This window comes from Triturus cristatus, chromosome 5_1 (genome assembly GCF_964204655.1).
Source record: "Triturus cristatus chromosome 5_1, aTriCri1.1, whole genome shotgun sequence".
NCBI lineage: Eukaryota > Metazoa > Chordata > Amphibia > Caudata > Salamandridae > Triturus > Triturus cristatus.
The window spans coordinates 648,963,184-648,975,430 of record NC_140587.1 but is presented as its reverse complement, the minus strand read 5'-3'; the positions used below and the strand labels follow the sequence as shown (position 1 = coordinate 648,975,430).

Here is a 12,247-nt window from a genome sequence, read left to right as displayed (position 1 = left end):
CAAGGAAAAAACTGAAAAACTATAACAATCAGTCAAAAAAAACTTTATTTCGGACAAAATGTCCTAGAAAGTACATGTAAATAAATAAAAACAATACAGTTATGCATACAATTCCAAATTTAGAGAATCATCGAAACATTGCATCATAAAATTTGGACAGAGGTATCACGGTTTTAGTTAGAGAGTTCATGGAGCAATAAATATATAAATTAAACTAGAAACAATTTTCCAATAAAAATAGGAAGAAAGATTCCTATAATTAAAACTAATGCATGAATAGATAGGTAAGAGATGAAAATACAGCAATTGCTAACGCAATCAATTTACATTCTGGGTTCTCAAATGGGCCCTTCTGGTGCACCATACCGAAAATAAAAAACAGGCCACCGAATAAACTATTGGGATACTTGTATCAGATTTCAGTATCCTAAATGCTTCAAAACTAGACCTGGTGCCAAGATTCCTGCAGATCTGGGCCAACCAGCGACTCCTTGCCTTCTGGTGCCCAGAGCAACAGAAAAAAACGTGGAGCTCTGTTTCCTCAGGGTGATCGCACATTGGACAATGGGTCGGGTTTTGTTTACTCCATTTAGATGTAAAACAACGTAGCGGGAGTACCCCGTATCTAAATTGTAAAAAGAGCTTCCTGGCTGCAGGTGGAGTAATGAGATCAATTGCCGGTTCAAAGCGTGAAAAGGCTTTGATTTCTAAGAAGGCACTAGTACATTTCCCTGTCCCAGAGGAATTATTGAGTTGTGCTAGTTTATAATCAGTATAACAAGCCTTCATTTGATCCTTTGATATTAACAAACAAGCAGACTCGGGATGAAGCCAACAATCTCCAAGGCCCAGGCTAGTTAGGAGAAGTCTTATATGGTCAAACCATGGAATTTTCAAGGAACCACATGACCTTAGTACCTCAGAGAGCTCCTCCCTGTATGATGTAAGCTCGGGGGTTGTCAACAGGCGTCGCCAATACATAATGGGTTTAAGTCCCACTACTTCATCTATTGGCGTTATGCCTGTGTCCAGGCGAAGCGGGACCAGAGGGGTACTACGGGGCAGTTTAAATAGCTGTCTTAAATATTGGTTCTCCACCTGCAATAATTTTGGCGTGTTTAGGTGGCCCCATAACTCTGCACCATACAATGCTCCACCCCTTGCCTGAGCCCTATAAATTTCCACAGCTGGACTAACATTTCTTTTGCTGGACTTATTGAAAACCTTCATGATCCCTCCTGAAGATTGTGCTAGTCTTAACGTAGATTTTGTAATGTGTGCCCCCCAGTCCATAGACTCGGTTATTGTAAGTCCCAGATACACAAAAGATGACACCCTTTCAAGGGGTTTACCATTTAGGCATGGATTGGGACGTGTACTTTTTGGGCAATTAAATGCCATAAATGTGGTTTTTTGAAGGTTTATTTCTAAACCACGATCCCTACAGAACTCCTCAAATTTATCCAAAACCTTTTGAATCCCCATGGATGATTTGGCAACCAAAAGGGTGTCGTCGGCAAACATCATGGCCGAAATTCTACGAGTGGCTAGCTTGGGGGCATCTAGGTCTTTTGCTGCTGACAGGGTATCAATTAGGCCATTAATGTAGAGACTAAACAGGGTTGGTGCAAGAACACAACCCTGTCTAACTCCACGATTGATTGGAATAGGAGCCGTGAGATTTCCATCCTTCCCATACCTAATTTGGGCGTAATTACATTCATGCAAACGTTTAAAAAGATCTATTAAATAAACAGGAACCTCCATCCTACCTAAAACAGACCATAATTTCTCCCTTGGGACCAGGTCAAATGCTGATCTTAGATCAACAAATATTAAAAAGAGACTACCCCCCTGCAGGCACACAGTTTTCCAGTATAATAATTGCAGTCTTAAGACTTGGTCCAGAGTTGATAATTTTTCTCTGAACCCAGCCTGGAGGATAGACAAGATGTCCCTCTCCTCCATCCAGGACTGTAGTCTGAGGAGGAGAACTTTCGCAAAAATGTTTTGGGGGATGTCTATTAAACTTATGGGTCTGTAATTGGTGGGGAGAAGTGGGGAACCCTTTTTAAAAATCGGAATTATTTCCGCACCTAACCAACTTTTAGGAATCTTCATGCCTTGCATAATTGAATTAAAAAGCATCCAAAGATAAGGAGCCCAAATAACAGATTTGCTTTTAAATAGATCACCGGGTATCTTGTCCAACCCTGGGGCTTTGCCCGGAGCTATACTAGCTAATGCGGTATTTATTTCCTTTATAGAGATGGTCAATATCAGATCATCTTCAAATAAAGGATTTAAATCTTCGTTAATCGCTGGGCCAGAGGTTGGTGGATCACAGCCAAGAGCGTGGATAACTTCAGGTTCCTTGGCATACAAGGTTTCGAAGTGGGTCCGCCAGGTCTGTTCATCTAAATTTGGTTCGACCGCACTGCGTAAAGTAGTTGTGCCTGAATTGGCTATTCCCCAGAAGGTCCTCATGTCTCTATCACCCAAAGCGATTTTCATAGTAGCCCAGTTTTCTACTTCCCAGCTTTGTTTTGTTTGATTTATAACTATTTTGTAGCGTGCTCTAGCCATCCTTATTGAAGAACGATCTTTATTTTTAATAGCTGATACCAATACCTTTTTTGCCTTACGGCAGGAGCTATTATACCAAGGATGGATAGGCTGCTTATCTTTTTTCCGTTTTTTTGACGGGAAAAAGAAATCATAAGTAATTTTGCCTAGTTTATCAAAGTTTAATTGGGCCTGCTGAAGGTCTAAACTCTCTTTAGTCAAGTTCGACAGGTTGGACGCATCTATAAAAACTGGGAGCAAGGCATCGTATAAAGTGGCCATTTTTGTCTTAAAATCCAGCATCATGTCCCAAAAATATGAGTTGATTAAGATATAATCTAGTATAGACCCCTTGTTCTTGCTATAGAATGTATAGCTATTCGATGTCACAGATGTTGCTCTCCCATTACAGGCACGAAAACTATGCCTCATAGTGAGACAACTCATCTGGATCGCCAAAGGGGACCAAATTTTAACTTTGGGGCACCCTGACTCTGGGATTTTTAAAAACTGGTCCTCCTCATACAGACCATCCAGTGGCAAACCTTCCAGCGGTTCAAATTGACAATTAAAATCCCCACCTAATATAATCAACTGGTTAGTATCAATGGTACCAAGGAAGGTAGTTAATTCCTCCAAAGTATTGGATTCAATGCCTTTTGGAGACGGACGTGAATATACATTTATTAAAACAACAGGGGGCCTAGCCGGAAGCTGTAACCTGACACATAAAATATCATTAGAGCCTGTGTCTATTACGGTTGCAGAACACCCCAGATGGGAACGTACCCAAATAATAAGACCCCCAGAGGGTCTTCCTGTTCCCCTCGAGGATGCCAGGATGTTAAAACTGGCATATCCTAGTTTGAAAACCTCTTTTCTTGCCCAGGTTTCTTGGAACATGCAGATTTCAAACCCATCAATGAACGTGCCCCACTCAGGATCATCAAGTTTACTGGTCAATCCCGCTATGTTCCAAGATAAAACCCTAGTGATTTCGGCTATAGAAGAGTTCTTATACGGTAACATAGCTATTTTATATGGGGGAACATTTAATGGTTCTACACTGGCAATAGGGTTACAAACAAGGTGACTCAGGTGATCTATGGGTTCAGAAAGTTCGCAACACAGAGAAGAAAAACTTAAGTTACTGGAGCCGCTCTGACTCACTTTAACTTGTTCTTCCGGAGGAGCCTAGCGCGCATCCAAGATGGTCGCGTGAGCACAGGGCTCCCCGGACCCTTTCTGCTCCTCGGAATAAATCCTGAGACTATCCTGATTTGGTGTATGGAATCTGGGAGATGAAGACCAGCTGATCATATATCTCTTTTCGAAACTCTAATCGGACCTGGGAATCCTGAGTTATCGTCGCCGGAACTTTTGGGACCCACCCGACGGAGGTGGCCGGGGTGAAGGTGACCCGTGGGGCCGGGCTGCAATTGAACAACAGCGGCCTCAGCGCGGTGCCAGTTACCGATTCTGCACTTTCGGTTTCGGTTTTGGCCTTCAGGAGATCGGCTGGCGTGCGTGCTTAAGGTGGCGAGGTGCCTCCTGGGCCTCTGCCCGAGGTTTGCTTCCACCTACTGGCGGGTCTGACGCCTCCGACCCCTACACCGGCAGTTTGTGGTCCTTTCGCTGGCACCCGCGCGCCCCTTGATCGGAGGTCCCATTGAGTGACTGCGCTCACATGGCGGGCAAAGGGGGTCCGGAGGGGCGCAAGACCAAGGCTTCACTACGCGGGGGAGCGGTCCAGAGCAACAACATGGACCGCTATACCCAGGGCAGGGGGTCCCCTGGCGCTGCTGGCCTCTCCCCGGATGCTGCGGGGGGAGGCACGACCGTCGCTGCGGAACCTTCCCTACAGGACATTATGGGCGCCATCGAGGGCATCAGGGAAACTATCGCGACGCAATATGAGGCCCTGGCCCGTAAGATCGACACTGTCGCGATCGACGTCACCCTGATTCGGGCCGACCTCTCTAAAACCAACGAAAAGGTCCAGGCCCTTGACACACGGACCTCCACCCTGGGTGCGGAGGTGTCGGATCTGCGGGCCGCGCTTGGGGACATTAGAGTGGTCAACGACCATATGGCCCGGCGGCTTGAGGACTTCGAGGGACGGGCCCGACGCAACAATATCCGCATCATTGGGGTACCGGAGTCCTCCGACAGCCGCCCGGTGGACCTCGTGGTCGAGGAACTTATCCTGCAGCAGCTGTCCCCGGTTGGCCTAAGCAAATTCTTCGCTGTGGAGCGGGCCCATCGAGTTCCTGGCGGCCGGCCGCGGCCGGGGGCCCCCCCGAGGCCTATCGTGGCTAAACTGTTCCACTACAGGGACCGCGATGCTATTCTGCAGGCTTCACGGACCCGTGGCCCGGTCCGCTACGAGAACTCGACCATCAACTTTTACCCGGACTTCACGCAACTGGTCCAGAAACAGCGGATGGGATTCCAAGGGGTGAAGCGCCGTCTCCGCGAGCTAGGCCTGAAGTATTCGATGCTCTACCCGGCGAAACTTCGAGTGGAGCATGGAGAGCGGACAGTCTTTTTTGACACTCCTGTGGCCGCAAGTGACTGGCTGGACTCGCTGCCGGACGGGGGTGGCCGGCCCGGGCCCTCTGGGGGCACCGCAGGTGACGGGTCCCCTTAGACTGACTTTTGGTCCTTGCTTTTGCGGTTTTGCACTGTACAGTTGGGTCTTACTTCTTTTGCATACTGTGTTTTACCAGGACCCGTGAGGGGTGCGGGCGGGTTCGGGTCCCTTTCCTCCTCCGGGGTCTTTTTGTAGAATGGGGTTAGTGGGGCGACAGGCACACTGCAAGTTGGGGGGGGTCTTTGGCCCGCAGGGGTGCAGGGTGGGGGGCGTTGGACTTGGGGTGGGGTTGGGGGGGAAGAGGGGTTGTTTAGTTGTGTGTTTTTTGTTTACAGGGCGGGGTATTGATTTTTATCCATATTTGGGAGCGGTGCTGCGGGCTGGGGGCCTCTTGCTCTATTGGAGGGGATGGGGGGAGACGGGTTGAGGCTTATGTCTTGGAACGTCAATGGGTTGGGGGACCGTATTAAGCGGGGTGTTGTACTGCAATATTTGCGTCGTTTGACTCCTGATGTGGTGTTTCTCCAGGAGACGCATTTGGTCGGCAATGTCTGCCATGCGATGAACAGGGGGGGATACCGCCTCGTAGCCCATTCTGGTTTCACAACTGGCTCCAGGGGGGTGGGCATTCTCCTGCGAACCTCCCTTCCGGTGGAGATCACGAGGATAGTCTCGGATGACAGAGGGCGCTATGTGTGTCTGATTGGGAGGTGGGAGGGGCAGCCCCTTATCCTGGTTTCAGTCTACGTCCCCCCGGGCCTCCAGAACTCCACCTTTACGGATTTGGGTCGAATGCTGCTTGACCTCCCGGACGGCCTCCTGCTCATGGGCGGGGACTTTAATTCTGTGGTTTCGGGTGAACTGGATCGTCACCCACCGAGGACCCTCCCCGCTGCCCAGTCATGGCTGGGTGGGATGTTGGAGACCTTCGGCTTGGTGGATAGTTGGAGACTAATGCATCCGACCCAGTGCCAGTTCACCTTTCATTCGGGGGCGCATGGGAGTCTCTCCAGGTTAGACTACTTCCTTATGCCCGCGGCGCAGACTGGTCGGATTCGAGAGGTCAGACACCTGGCGCGTGGTATCTCAGACCATTCTCCGCTGTGGCTTCTCTTTGACACCGGGTCGCGGTCCGCGGGGCGGATAGCTCCCATTAACCCCTGGTACCTGCGGGACCCTGTGACTCGTGACAGCCTGGTTAAGGCCATGGACCAATACTTCAGTGAAAACGAGGGGTCGGTGTCGTCTGCATTGTCCCTTTGGGATGCCTTTAAAACTGTTATACGCGGACACGCCCTCGCCCAGATAGTGGTGGCCAAGAAGGTTAGGAGCGAGGCGGTGGTGAAGCTGGAGACTGACGTCTCGGGGCTGGAGTCGGCCTTGGAGGCGAATGTTACTCCGGACGGGCTACATGCCCTTAGCCTGAAACAGTTCGAATATAGGTCCCTGGTCACTGACGCGGCCAAAACTATGTATAGGGAACAGCAGGGCCGATTGTATGACGCGGGGGACAAGGCGGGAAAGTTGATTGCGTGGCTGGACAAAAAGGAGAGAGTGAATCGTGTGGTCCCCGAGTTGCGTGCTGCGGATGGTGTGTGTGTGACTGAGCCGGATGAGATTGTGGAATGCTTCGCTGACCACCTCCGGGCGGTGTACTCCCCGGTGACTGACAGGGACGAGGATGACTCTCGCCTCCTACTGAGAGATATTGCTCTGCCCGGCCTGTCCGTTGAGGACCGGGAGCGGCTGGACGCCCCTTTATCGTCGGATGAAATAGCGACCGCGATTCGTTCCCTTCGCTCGGGCAAGGCTATGGGTCCTAACGGTCTGCCCATTGAACTATACAAATTGCGTCCTGATAAGCTTGCGCCCTTCCTCAGCCGCATGTTCCGCGACTCTCTTGTGGCGGGTTCCCTTCCGGCCGACCAGCGCTTGGCCACTATAGTCGTTCTCCCCAAGGAGGGCAAGCCGCGTGACCGCTGTACCTCTTACCGGCCTATTTCACTGCTCAATGCGGAGCCTAAAATCCTGGCGAAAGTCCTGGCCAATCGATTGCTGAGTGTCGTGTGCGACCTTATTCATCCGGACCAATGCGGCTTTATCCCGCACCGCAACACCGCTCTTAACTTGCGGCGTCTGCATGGGGTCCTCGCCAGGGCGGAGCTCCTCACCGAACCGGCCGTGCTGGTTTCTTTGGATGCCACGATGGCATTTGACACTATTGAGTGGCCATTCCTCTGGGCCGTCTTGGATAAATTCGGTTTTGGAGAGGGATTTATTGGCTGGGTGAGGCTCCTTTACACGGGACCCATGGCTCAAGTGGTGGTGAATGGGCGGGTCTCTCGGCCCTTTGCCCTCGGCAGGGGCACGAGGCAGGGGTGCCCGTTGTCCCCGTTGCTTTTTGCTCTCGCCCTGGAGCCACTCGCTGCCTGGCTCCGTTGGGAGCCCTCGCTTAGAGGGATCCGGTGGGGCCCGGGCTTTGAAGATCGGGTCTCGCTGTATGCGGACGACATTCTCCTGTATCTCACCTCACCGCGGCAGTCACTCAACGTCCTCTTTGACGTTCTGACCTCCTTTGGGAACAATTCGGGTCTCACGATCAATTGGTCTAAATCCTGCGTTTATCCCATCGCTGGTGGTCCTCCTCTCTTGCCGCCTCGGCTCCCGATTCAAATATCTCTGAGCGGCTTTAAGTACCTGGGGATATACGTTTCGCTGGACCCGGTGGCTCGTTACGAGCAGAATCTTCTGCGTCCACTTCGGCGACTGCGTGAGGACACGGCCCGGTGGTGCAGGCTGCCCCTGTCCCCGCTGGGTCGGTCCGCGCTGTTTAAAATGATGTCCCTTCCCAGGTTCCTCTATGCACTCCAGAACTCCTTCGACGTTATCCCAGTGGCCTACTTTCGGGAGGTGGAGAGCCTGCAGAGGAGACTGGTGTGGAACGGCCGGGCGCGTATCGCTCTTGCCAAGCTCACTCTCCCCTGGTATGACGGGGGCATCGCGCTTCCTGACATTCGCAGGTACTATTGGGCCTCGCAGCTATCTGCCATTAACCACGCCACGTATGCGCCCGGCTTGAATCCGGCGTATGAGATGGACAAGTTCCTGCTTCCCGGCGGGAACTACAACAGGGCACTTTATTCCCGCCTGGCTGACCGGACCCTTACGGGTCCTACTAAGATTGCTGTGCGGACCTGGAGGGCTGCCACTGCGGCCATGGGCTGGAGTGAGCGAATGACATGTGCTACTCCCTTGTTTGCCTCCGACCGCCTGGGCAGCTTGTGGACCACCAAGGGGTTTGACCAGTGGGACACGATTGGTATCAGCAAAGTGGGAGACCTGTGGCACAAGGGCACGGTCAAGACTTTCGCGGTGCTCCAGGCCGAATACGAGCTGACCGACAGGGAGTTCTTCCGCTACGCCCAGGTTCGACACGCCCTGCTCTCGGTCTTCGGGGAGGGGACCAAGATCCCTGTTTCCTCGCCCCTCGAGGACCGCGTACTTGACGGACATGTCCCTGATAGTACTATTTCTTTAATTTATAAAAAATTGATTAATCACCGGGCGGATCTCCTGGTGCGCCTTCGGGAGGCTTGGACTGGGGATGGGGTCGAATTGGATGACGAAGACTGGCAGTCTGCACTGTCGTCCCCCAAGGAGGTTGCCATTCCGGCTCGTCTCCGGTTGGTACAGCTCAAGATTCTCCACCGGGTGTATGTTACGGGTCCGCGCTTGGTCGCGATGGGATTTTCCGACGACGGGCTCTGTAAACGAGGCTGCGGGCTCAGCGCCACCTTTCTTCATGTCCTTTGGGAGTGTCGCGAGGTGGCGGACTACTGGCGCCGGGTCCACACGGTTATGGGACAGGTCACCGGGGTTGTGCTGCTGCCGGAGGTGCGTCGCTGTGTCCTGAATGTGTGGGAGCCCAATGACTACAATGCGGCTCAGACTCGGTGGGCGGCCCTAGGGAACATGATTGCCAAGAGGGATATAGCGCAACTTTGGGGCGCTCAACGGCCGCCCACCGTGTCAGTATGGAAGGAGAACATGGACTGGTGTATGTTTCGGGAGAAGACAGTGTATGTGGCCCGTGGCAAGCCGGGGGCATGGGGTAGAATTTGGGGTCAGTGGAATGCGTATCGCGGAGGCATCTGTACGCCCCCCCTGGTAGACACTGATATCGCCATGTCCCCCTGACCCTTGACGGCTCCTGGCGCTTTTTGTAACAACTCCATATGGACGTTCATCTCCCTTGATCCCCTTCCCCCCCCCCTCCGTCCCCGGCCTCCCGGTACTCCTCTCTTTAGCGGATTGCTCGAAGGTTCTGACTGGAGTTTCCCGGGGGGAGCCTGAACCGCACCGGTATCCCTCGTAACTCGCCTTTTGTTTTTATTGTTTTTCCTTTTGTTTCTGTTACTGTTGGACTGATGCTTGCTGTTCTTCGAGAACTATCTTGAGCCGCTGCGGGGCAGTGCCCTGGGAACGGACTGCAGCCTTGATATGTATATATTTCCTTATGTACCTAGCGGCCGGCCCGGGTGGTTGTAGGCCCATACTTGTAACCGAATTATTGTTCAATAAAAAATTTAAAAAAAAAATTTTAAAAAAAAAAAACTTGTTCTTCCCTAGTCATAGAAATCATCCCTATTATCCTATCCAGGGGCTCAAAATCGGGTGTTGTCGTATCTGTTCCCACATTGGTGATAGTGTCTGGGTCCCCATGTCAATCCACGCCTTCAAGGGAACTATACCTATTACTGGTGGGGATGTTAAAAATTAGATAATTATAAAACAATTGAGCCGGTTTGGGAGGATCCATCTTTGTAAAAGGAGCTCTCCTTTTTAACTGGAATAGATGTTTTTGGTGGAGAGGCCTTATCGGGGGGTAGAAATATCCCAGAGGAAGTAAAATAATGGACCCCCTGTTTTTTCCGTGCTCTGTCGCTAGAATGTGCTCAATGATGCATTAATTCCTAAAATTAATTATTACACAGTCTCCTTGTATGTCCTTTTGGTGTTTACCAATCCATCCTACTCTTCTTGTGGTCAAGATCTCATGGGTAAACTCATAGCTAAAATTACTGTGATTAGCAAGCCAATGGATGGTTTTATATTTTAGCTCTTCATGAGATTCGAATGTACCCTCCCTTAAAGCAGGGGTTCCTGCTAAAATCAGAACATAAGGGGATTGATAGTTGGGGGACCCTGTGTTTGAGTGTTTGGAACAAAATCGTTGTAATCTTGATTTGGAAGAGTTTCGACCGCCCCCCGTCTACGTGTGACCTCTAATGGCGCTGTCGGTCGAACCTGGGGCGCCAAGTTGGCTGGGGCCAGACTACAACCCGCATTAAGGACAGAACCCACCCTGTCGTCAACAGTTATTCTCTGTGGGGTCATATTGGAAGGGGCTTTAGTTGCTAAGGTCGACCCAGATTGCTTATTACTCGTTGGGGCCGGGACATTCGCCATACTCCTTTCATTATTTATATTGATTGACGTTTCTTGATTTTGTGCCCGTGCATTCCACGTTAATAACAGGCTATCCAACCTTGCTAATACAGGGGTTAGTTCTTCTTTAATGATGAGTCTTATCTGCAATTGCAGATTTGTCATCAGAGCAGTGACCCACTCAGGTTGAACATTTGCAATTGCAATATCAGCCTCAATAAGCCTACCTTGGTACCCCTTCTCCAAGGACACGGCCTGTCCCTTGCTTTTTTTTGTGGATGGTTTCGTAATGTGTTTGGTTTTTTCTTTACATTTACGACCAAAGCAGCGGGGAGCCTCCTCTCTTGGACAATCTAAGGTTTGGATCACCTCAATTAGGGAATCTTCTTTGGGTGGCTCTGTTTCTAGTGATCGTGTGGTGATTAAAGAATCAGAAGCTTGAGTGATCTGCTCTAGATTTGGAGTAATAGAGAGACGCCGTTCAGTGCGTTCTATTTCAGTGGCCACTACACCTAAGGCTTTCTCCAGCATTCTATCTATGGATGTGGGTTTGGACATGCTCGTTGAAGGGGTAAGATCGTGTTGTCTCACAGTGCAAGCCCGTTTCCCCATCCTCAGACCAAGGCACTATACACTTCAAATTACTCAGTCCCGAAAACTTTCAGCTGTACAACGGTATATGGGTGTGAATAGCAGTTTCTGAAGCTCACACGGGAGTTTGTAAATTGTTTTTTAGCTGTCACAAAAGTTGGTATACTCGGTCCCAGCAACACACAACTTCACATGATCGGGCTACTTACAGTACGCAAACGAAAGAGATGTGGCCCAGCCCTGCCTCCTCCTGCCCCGGACGGCCACAGATGGCCCGCCCTCTGCCCGGGCTCAGCCCGGCGCCGCCCGCGCGCGTCCCGCGACGCGGTGGAGCCGCTGTTTAAGAAGCGCCTCCGGGCGCGCTACTGGCCGGAAGGGAGGCGGGATGCTGCTGTAAAGGATGACGGGAGCTGTAGTCCCCTCCAACTGCGGCCAACGATGAGGAGTGGCGGCGGGGGGACACACAGCGTCAGCGTCCCGTGTTGGGTTCAGAGGAGTGCGCCTGGTAAGTCCTGCTGGCAAAGGTCACAAGGAAATGCCCCCAAACTATAACAATTCCGACCAGACCACCCCCATATTCAACATACATTATTTATTAATCAGCACCATGTGAGAACACACCTAGCCTGCGCCACACACCTGTAGCTGCAGAATATGCTCACTCTCATACCACCTTGTGGAATAAATGTTAAAAGCTGCCTTCAAGAGGAAATCATCCGTGGACTCTGACCTCAAACCCAATGAGAAACTTACTAAAGAGATAACGAACCTCAAACCTTCACCTTGTTAGCTTTAAATCAGAAGCTTACCTTCTACTCCTTTGCCACATCAGAGTACATTTAAATGAATAAGTGTTCTAGCCCCAGCCATGAGTCATGTTCAGAAGCTGCCTTTCGGATGGCGCTGGATAAGGCACGTGGAGCAGCCGTCCAGCCGCGAGAGCAAGGTGAGAAGCCCCCCCCCCTCCTCCCTGAGGCAGCACGATCACTACTACTGGCCCGAGAATGCAATCACTGTAACTGCAAACGACAACTTCGTGCCCCTGTGGCT

The 12,247-nt window shown here is 51.1% G+C and overlaps 1 protein-coding gene across 1 annotated transcript in view; it reads left to right on the top strand.

Moving 5' to 3' along the window:
* XKR4 (XK related 4) overlaps nt 1–12,247 on the top strand; it is a 713,901-nt gene that overhangs the window by 144,135 nt on the left and 557,519 nt on the right. The gene's annotated exons all lie outside the window — the stretch shown is intronic.